Source organism: Pezoporus flaviventris, unplaced genomic scaffold, assembly GCF_033815535.1.
Source record: "Pezoporus flaviventris isolate CSIRO_AGI_PZ_B2104156 unplaced genomic scaffold, CSIRO_AGI_Pfla_v1 ptg000154l, whole genome shotgun sequence".
NCBI lineage: Eukaryota > Metazoa > Chordata > Aves > Psittaciformes > Psittacidae > Pezoporus > Pezoporus flaviventris.
The window spans coordinates 1,955,521-1,964,025 of record NW_026892702.1 but is presented as its reverse complement, the minus strand read 5'-3'; positions in this window follow the sequence as shown (position 1 = coordinate 1,964,025).

Here is an 8,505-nt window from a genome sequence, read left to right as displayed (position 1 = left end):
GGGGACACGGCACTGCATGGCACAGCTTCAGTATGGGGGACACGGCACTGCACGGGACAGCTCCCCTTTGGGGACACGGCACTGCATGGCACAGCTTCAGTATGGGGACATGGCCCTGTACGGCACAGCTTCAGTATGGGGACACGGCACTGCATGGCACAGCTTCAGTATGGGGACACGGCACTGCATGGCACAGCTTCAGTATGGGGGACACGCATGGCACAGCTTCAGTATGGGGGACACGCATGGCACAGCTCCCCTTTGGGGACACGGCACTGCACGCACACGTCAGTAACCTTTGGGCAGCAGTCGCAGCCTGCCTGGGAGCTGTGGAACCGCCCCCCGCAGCCTGGGCTGCTCCGTGTTAGGGGCAGGAAGAGCGGATCCTGCTGATAGTGCTCGGACCTTTGCACTGCCGAGCCGGAGCAGAGCAGCTCCGCCTTGTCCGGATGACACCTGGAAACGGTACTGCCGGAACGGGAGGTTGTTGCTGGACTGCAGGAGCCGTGCAGTGCCCTGTGTGCTGCGTGCCCCGAGGAGCTGCTGCCAAGTAGAGCTGAGCGGAAGGAGGCAGCTCTCATTCAGCTCAGCTCACACAGGACTCAGCTGCAGCCAAGGTCCCTGATGCACCCTGCTGTGTCCTGCCCAAACCTGGTGCCTGGGGTCGGGGATGAAGACCCCGGCAAGCGGGTAGTGACATTTCCCTGCCTCTGGTGACTCGTGGCACAGGCACGTCCAGAGCCAACAATGTGCCTTTGTACTGGGCAGATTTCGGTGCATTTCTCTTTCGTGGCCATGTCTGGTTGGCTTTTGAGCCCGTGTAAAGCCCATAAATCCTCACATAATGAATCCCACGCAGTTTGGCTGCACCTGGTGCAAAGAAAACGCCTCCCTTTGTGGGGAGCGAACCTGACATCTGCCAGTGTCACTGCACATCTGCCTGCCTGATAGCAGACAATGAAAGCAGGCATTATCCATCTCCTCCCCTGCCAGCCAGGATGTGAGCCTTCCATCGCTCTGACAGCTGCTTCCTTCCTGCTGTCAGTGGAACAGTGTTAAGGACCGGACAGTGGAGCTTGGCTGGCAGGCGGGTGCTTTGGAGCTAATCGCCTGCCTTGCTGGCTGTACAGCCATCATGAACCCTGCGGTTGTGTTACCAAGAGGCTCCTGGCAATCCCCCTCAGCGCTCTTCTGTCACAGAAATGAATGCCGGGTTCCACAGCCCAGGTGTGACAATGGCAGGGGACGGGCTCCGGAGGGTGCCATGGCCGAGTGGCACCAGCACAGGCACGAATTCCCAGTGTCCCAGCAGTGCCAGGGTACAGCTGATGTGGCTGCGAAGCCAGCAACAGGACACGTCCGCACCAGACATGGCTTGAGAGGGAGTAGGGCTGGAAATGGAGGGATCTGCTGGGACAGCCACAAGTACAGGGTCACAGGGGAACAGGGAAGAGCGGAGCCTGGTGGGACTGGAAACACTTGATTTCATTTTAACCCCCCTGCAAGCCATCTCGGTTCCTTGCCCTTTTACAGGGCAGAGCCAAACTCCACCTGCACAGCTCCCATCTGTCTCCATCACCCCATCATGAGTAACAGAGCACAAAGGGACAGGGAAGAAGGCAGTAAGTAAAACTAATCCACTCTAACTGGGCTTCTGCAGCAAATTAGACCTTGTACCCTGTGATGGCTGATTCAAAAACAGGACAGTGCTGGCACAGAATGGTTCCAGGATAAAGGTTGCGGGATAAAGACCATCTTTCTAGGCACCAGGTACTCCGGGCAGCACTGATGCTGCAAAGGCCTTGGGGAGAACACTGGGCAGAAGCTGGCTGTGCGGTTGGTGGTAAGGGATTAAAAGGGATTTCTGTTGTCTATTACACTGCTAAGCTGGATACAGCACGTCCCAAGCTGCCGTGGTGTGGAGCAGAAACTCTTCATACGGGGAGGATGCAGAAATGAGGGCTGAGAGATCCCAGTGCCGAAGAAGAACGCCTTCATTGACAGAGCTGCCCAGCCTGTTTGTCTCTGCCAGTGCCCAGAGGGGCTGTGGTTACCACGCATAGCAGAGGCTGAACGTGGAGGTGGCCATCGATAATGGAGGTAACGGGGAGGACTGCAGCGGGCAGCCAGACCTGCTCATCTTGGCAATCAGGTCAAGCAGACCTGCCACAAGGAATTGAGCGGAATTGGACGTCTTCTGCCCTCCTGGGGGTGTGCTTTGTTTGGAGCCGTTTTCCCCAGAGGGATCATCAAGCCTTCAGCCTCCCTGGTGTTTCCCCAGGGCTCTGCTCCTCAGTGCCTATGGTGATGCTCAGATCCACCTTGCTCCCAGGAAAAGGCACGCTACTCAACGCTCAGTAAGCCCTTTAGGCATCCCCTCCGTGCTCCCCAAGCCACAGACACTGCTGGCGCTGTGAATCACTCCTCACTATCCCCATCACCGGGCTTTGCCTCTCAGATGGTTGCTTGGTTAAAGCACCGGTTTTTACCTTCCTCCCCTTTTAACTGCATGTGGGCCTCTTGCACCTCTCGAGCTCTGTTGAGTTTTCAGCACTTCCCTCGCTGCTGCCGTTCAGAGGTCCTGGGTCTATGAACAGCCAGAGAGCACCACCACCACCAAAAACCAAACGAGACAGCCTGCTTTCCCAGAAACATCTTTTTATTAAATCACATCTTAAAACCTAGAAACATTAATCTGAAACCTGGTTATCATACACGAAGCAGCGGATAGCCTCAGAGAAACACACTGACGGAGGCAGTAGAGATGGCAAATGTCTCCCATGTCACAGCCAGGTTTGCCCCTTGCCTGACATCCAGCCAGAAACCACCTCCAACACCAGGGAGAGGACTTTGGAGTATCTCCCTTCAGACTTTCCCAAGCAGCCAACCTGCTGGTCCAGGGCCCACTGAGACCTCAGTGGTTACGGTCTTTGCATTCAAAACTCTCCACTAACTTTAAGACAGTTGGGGCCCCAAACCAGCACGTCCGGATTGAGCTCTCTAACCCAGAGGCTCTCTCAGGTCAGCATTTCAAGCTTCTCATGCATCTGTTCTGCCTTCAGCTTCCCACTGGGCTGAGCAAAGAGGGACCCGAGTGCTGGGACTTACCAGGGGCTCAGCCTCACCCGGGATGGATGCACCCACACAGCTTTGCACTCAGGTTTGGTTCTGGCCAGGTCCCTCTGAGCTCAGCAGAGCAGAGGCAGAACCAGGCACCAGAGTGCTGTGTCCTCACAGGGCTTGTCAAATGGTCGATCACTGTTCACACTTGGGGGTTTTGGGGATGTTTCTCCCTGTTGACCTCTGTTTCTTTCTTTCTCATTAGGATGAAAGGAACTATGAGGGTGCTGAGGCGCTGGCACAGGGTGCCCAGAGAAGCTGTGGCTGCCCCATCCCTGGCAGTGTTCAAGGCCAGGTTGGACACAGGGGCTTGGAGCAAGCTGCTCTAGTGGAAGGTGTCCCTGCCCGTGGCAGGGGTTGGAGCTGGAGGAGCTTTAAGGTCCCTTCCAACCCAAACCAGGCTGGGATTGTATGAGACATCCCAGTTTCGGAGCATTACCAGGTGTAACCTTCTCCTCTACATGACCAGGCTCATTTTCAAAGCCTGCACCATTACCTTTTCCACTCATTACTCCCATGTTTGGTTTTCTGTTCAGGAAGCCAGTGAGGCCTCCTCAGTAGCAGCTCTGCAGTAGCAAAGGGAACGCTCGCAGCTGAGCTGGAAATGACAACTGGTGCCTGGACTCCGAGGGGAAGCAGTGAAAATCCCAAAGGCCGTTTTCTGCCAGCCCTGCCAGAGCTCAGCTATTTCTGTGCTCGGTATCACCACTGAAGTCAGCCCAGTTCCAGGAATAGAGTTGTTAAAGATCAACAGGAAACGGACAGCAGAACAACTACAGTCTTGCTCATGCGGGTACGACTCCAGCCTCATTTCCTGGGATGAGGAACACCAAACTCGCTTGTTTTTTTCAGTCATCCCCATAAACACCCAGCAAAACCACATCTCAGCACAGTGAGCACAGAGATCCTCACTCAAAGGGCCTTGGCTGGCTCATCTACGATGCTTTAAGGGTATTTTGAATGAGGGTAATGAAACCTGTTCTGGAATTCCCAGCTCCAAATTAACAGGATCTCTAGTGGTGACTGTATCCCTGCAGCTGTTTTAGCACTAAAAAAGGGAAGAATTATCCCATAACCTCACACTCTCTATTGAATACCATGACGTGCATCTCTGCTGGTCCCAGCCAGAGGCCAGGGTGCCGGCAGCAGTGGCCAGCCTCTGGCCGGGTGCTGGGCATGCTGCAGTTTGACTGCCCTGGTAAGGTTGCTCCCCAGGTACAACCCTGTACAGCCACAGGAACACAGAAACCCCATGGACCTGGCAGCCAGGCAGCACCGTGCCCATGGCTGTGGCTGTAGGGATTCAGGGAATCACCGGAGGGGCTTCCCCATGACAGGATGAAACCTTGGCTTGAGAGCCTCCGGGAACACTTCCCTCTGCTCCAGGCTGAGCAATGCAGATGGAGGCTCCTCTTGCTCCAGGTTTATGGAGCCATTACTGCTGTGATTAAGCACCAGTTCCTTTGGCTGCTGAGATAAGGAAGAGAGACTGAAGTGCCCAATTAAGTACCGAGATATGGCCTGGCTTCCGGCTGTGCCAGCCCTAGATCTGACCTGACCTGTGTCAATGTTAAGGATCCTCTAAAAGCAATATAATAAAGTGAAAAATTACTGGGTTGTATTAGTTGAGATTTACTAAACATTTCTAGCAGAATGCAGCTTGGCTTTCCTTCAGATGGAGTCCTACATGTAAGGTTTGTTCCCTCCAGCCTTTTTCTCACACTGATGGCAGTATGTTGGGCTGAATTTATTCCTGAATCCAAGCAGCTCCTGGTTCCCTTCAGTCTGACAGCTCGTGCACAACCCTGGCAGGAGACAGCCAACTCTAGTATCTCACTGTTATTTCTGCCAAGTGCAGGATCACCGGGGAGGAACAATGCTCACAGCCATGCTCATGGTCATTAAACCACCCTTTACTCACTCAGTTCCAGTTTGGGGTGTTATTTCCAGGCTGACTTGTCATCCAGACCAGAAGAGTTTCCAGCTCACTTTGGCTTGTGTTTCCACAACTTAGAATTCAAACACTCCCACGGAAGATGCAGAAAGCCACGGATCCTCTGGGAGCATGGAACAAAATACAGGATTCACAACTTTTTACAGGTGCTGTGGAAAATGACACCGCCACTGGCTATCCCTTGGGAGGATACAGGGATATCTGCATGGCATCCTTTGGGAAGGGCTGTCTATCCTCAGCCACAGGAGCACAGAGCACGGAGTGATTCAGCTTCACGCGTAGCCGCAGAGCTGTGTCCCATCGCTCAGCAAGGGTGGCACGACACAGCACATCCTCTGATGCGAGCTTCCGGCAGCGCACACCAACCACCATGGGCCACAAAGGGATTTTTAGTCATACACTACCATACCTTATCCTGGACCAATGCATTAGCTACGTGTAAGCGTGACTCAACCTGGGTTTTGATGGGTTGCTGTTTACACATACACAGAGGGCAGTGCGAGCCTGTTGTTCCGCTCCAGTGTGGGTGGGATGAAGGACACGCTCCCATTTCCAGATCCTGCCAGGCTGGTGGTTTGAAAACAGCATTTTCCATTCTTTCAAGTGACCCCACTTGTGTTGTCCAAAGGTGACGAAGCAGTGTTTGCAGTCACTCTGCCAGCACAGCCTTGGGAACAGGAACTCTCAGCCACAGGTCACCAGCGCAGTCACATCCCCGAACAGCAGCAGCTATTTGTGCAATGGATGAGTGCCAGGAGGCAGTGAGATGCTAACACAGCACGGACAATGGCAACGCTGCCCCACGCTTTCCTGCACATGGCAGAGTACGTGGGGACAGTCGAGGGGGACCATCTCCCCCAGACCGCAGGAAGGAGCCTGTTCGTGAAGGGACAACATGCACACACACACACACGTGCACTCCAGAAGCCCTGGGAGCAGGAGGAGCCCTGTGCTGAGCTCCAGGCACGAGATCCAAGCTGAGAAACAAAGAACAAGCCCACTTCCACAGGCCCCTCTGCAGAGGCAAAGCAGAGCCCACTGTGGTCCATGGGATGTGGCTCAGGTGGCTCTGGGGGCGCTAGGAGGCAGAAGCTCCCCTGGGTGCACGCAGCGGAGTCCTGGCGCAGCAGGATGGTTGCCTTTCCCAGTCAGATGTTTTGTTAAGAGCTACAAGGACTTACTGGGTTTGTTTTCCAGTTTTTCAATGCAGGAAGGGATTATCTGCTCACTCATCCGTTTCCCAGCCCAGGAGGTGGGCTGCGAAGGGAAGTTGGTGGCTGCAGCACGAGGAGAGGTGCAAAACGCTTTAGCTCAATTTTCTACCCATTTCTGTGTCCTTTGGGTAATCTGAATTTTCTTCTTCCCTTTCCTTCCCAGCCAAACAAGAGGAAAAGAGGAAAGCCTCCCTGGAAAACCCTGTAGAAGACTAAAGCCACATTCAAGAAGACACCACCACCGCCCCCAAGCCTCTACAGCTGGGTGAACATTCTCTGCAGGCAGCAGAGGATCAGGTGCTGCTCCCAGCACATGAGCTAGGCTGAGGAGCTGCAGACCAGACTGGTGGATGCACTTGCTGCCCACCTTTCTCCTCTCCTGGAGGCGACAATCCCAGCCCAGGCCATAACACAACCAGCAGACTGTTGACATTCAGTACTGTCTCATAGCAAGAGCAGCAGAAACTGCCAGCATGGTTGGGCTGGCACTCAGTTTAGCTATCCCAGTTTGATCCACTTCTCTCCAGGGTTAACCAGGTGTTCCCATTGCTAAGCACAAATCCAGCCCATACAAGACCTGCAGGAGCAGTTCCCCACGGTGGGGCTGAGCCTAACGGTGCCACAGGGCTGGAGCTCAGCCACACCATGACCACTCGCTCCAGTTACCCTGAGAGGCGAGCTCCACCGAGCCAGGTCAGCTGCAATTACCAGGTGTGTGTGAACAAACCGGTTTCAGAGCTTCCCCCAGACACACCCCGAGAGCAGGCAGCAGAAAGCTGGGTGCAGAAGTGGAACAAGAGATTGTCCTGTGTGCCCAGCAGCCATCGCTCCTGGGGTGCGAGGAAGGGGCCTCAGTGTCTGTGGAGGGGATGTCATGGCTGGGACCGTGCTGAGCACACCCCGAGTCATCCTTCACCAGCTGCTTCAATGGGGGAAGTTCCAGGCTCTATTAAGTTTAAATAATGATGTATTTTTTTGTATCCTCTCCTCTGCTGGTCCCTTCCGCTCCCAGCAGCCACTGGCCAAATCCAAGCGGGTAAAGAAGGGGAAGAAACTGGTTTTCTGCTTTCAGAAATGGGTAACTTCAACGACGCCGTTTGCACAAAGGACTTGAAACATCAAAAGTCTGTTGTCTTTCCAGTCACAGCTTTTAGAGCATTTCATCTCTTTAGTCAAACACCACAAAGGGAATAACACACTCATGTCATAAACATCACAAACTGAGGAATATAGATCTTTGGAGAGAAACGCATTCGTCGGTGTCATTACACTACACTACAGTCAACTGCACCACTACAACAGTCCATAATGGTCATTCAAACACACATCTTCCTACAGAAGTTATGCAACTGTACAAGCTACCTTGCTACTTTGCACCCCTACTTCTACAAGTGGTCAATGAGGATAGATATACAATAGTTGTACAGAGAAATCACTCAAGTGGATACAGAAACGGGCCCTTTCGGAGTTAAAGGTTTTCAATAGTTCCACAATGCTACATTCATGCTACCAAGTTCACTAGATTGGGGGTTTAGTTTAGCAAGGAGAAAGAACATTTTGCCCCCAGTTAGGAGCATGACCAAAGGGGCAGAAAGGGAGAGGGGTTTGTGTCAGCATTTTAACCTGCTGCTGCTGTTGCCTTCTCCACATCACACACGACTTCCTGCTGTCATCGCACCTCCAGCTCCCACCTCTCCCAGCACAGCTGGTGGAAGCTGCCATCCTACAGAACAGAACTGGCCTCAGTTGTGTTTTCTTTCTTATACCTGGCATTTCCCTCCAAAAGCTACAGACTGGGGCCCATTATCCCCTTCACTACACGTCTGGACAACATGAAGAGGGCAAGGGTCCAGCCAGGGATGAGCCGTGGCTACCAAACCACCCCAAAGAGGTCCCCCCTAGGGTACAACAATAGCCTGCACCTATTTGTTTCAATGTGTTGCTTTCAATGACTTTAAACCATCTCTCTTCAGCTGTTCCTCTCCTTACTGTATGTACATTATTTCTCCAAAAGTTCTGCTATAAAACTGCTGTAGTGTAAAGGGTTGAGCAGTTCCAGCCGGACGCCTGCTCCCCACACTCACACCCACAGCAAGGGGGAAGGAGTACTCTACAGGTCAGAACAGCTAGTTCTCTTTGTTAAGTATTTAGATTTGTACATATATTGTCCTCCACAACTAATTTTAGAGAGCAGGAGATCAGGATATCAAGGTAACC